Below are 1,201 nucleotides of genomic sequence, written 5' to 3'. Positions count from 1 at the left end.
AACCTTGGCAGTTTCTAAACTTGAGGCTCTCTTGCTAGGTGCTAGCATGTTAGCCGTTAGCATGTTAGCATTTAAGCTAATTTACTCATGTCTAAAGGCAAATCCACACATGGCATGATGTAGGGAGGTTATAGGACAACCTTGGCACTTTCTAAACTTGAGGCTCTCTTGCTAGGTGCTACCATGATAACTGTTAGCATGTTAGCCTTTAAGCTAATTTACTCACGTTTAAAGGCAAATACACACATGGCATGATATAGGGAGGTTATAGGACAACCTTGGCACTTTCTAAACTTGAAACCCTCTTGCTAGGTGCTAACATGGTAGCCGTTAGCATGTTAGCATTTAAGCTAATTTACTCATGTCTAAAGGCAAATACACACATGGCATGATGTAAGGAGGTTATAGGACAACCTTGGCACTTTCTCAACTTGATGCTCCCTTGCTAGGTGCTAGCATGGTAGCCGTTAGCATGTTAGCATTTAAGCTAATTTACTCATGTCTTCAGGCAAATACACATATGGCACGGTGTAGGGAGGTTATAGGACAACCTTGGCACTTTCTAAACTTGAGGCTGTCTTGCTAAGTGCTAGCATAATGATTGTTAGCATGTTAGCATTTAAGCTAATTTACTCACGTTTAAAGGCAAATATACACATGACATGATGTGGGGAGGTTATAGGACAACCTTGGTAGTTTCTAAACTTGAGGCTGTCTTGCTAGGTGCTAGCATGTTAGCCGTTAGCATGTTAGCATTTAAGCTAATTTACTCATGTCTAAAGGCAAATACTCACATGGCAGGATGTAGGGAGGTTATAGGAAAACCTTGGCACTTTCTCAACTTGATGCTCTCTTGCTAGGTGCTAGCATGATGACTGTTAGCATGTTAGCATTTAAGCTAATTTACTCATGTCTAAAGGCAAATACACACATGGCATGATGTAGGGAGGTTATAGGACAACCTTGGCACTTTCTAAACTTGAAACTCTCTTGCTAGGTGCTAGCATGTTAGCCGTTAGCATGTTAGCATTTAAGCTAATTTACTCATGTCTAAAGGCAAATACACACATGGCATGATGTAGGGAGGTTATAGGACAACCTTGGCACTTTCTAAACTTGAGGCTCTCTTGCTAGGTGCTAGCATGATAACTGTTAGCATGTTAGCCTTTAAGCTAATTTACTCACGTTTAAAGGCAAATAC

This window comes from Doryrhamphus excisus, unplaced genomic scaffold (genome assembly GCF_030265055.1).
Source record: "Doryrhamphus excisus isolate RoL2022-K1 unplaced genomic scaffold, RoL_Dexc_1.0 HiC_scaffold_26, whole genome shotgun sequence".
Taxonomy (NCBI): Eukaryota; Metazoa; Chordata; class Actinopteri; order Syngnathiformes; family Syngnathidae; genus Doryrhamphus; species Doryrhamphus excisus.
Note: the sequence above shows the minus strand (reverse complement) of the source record.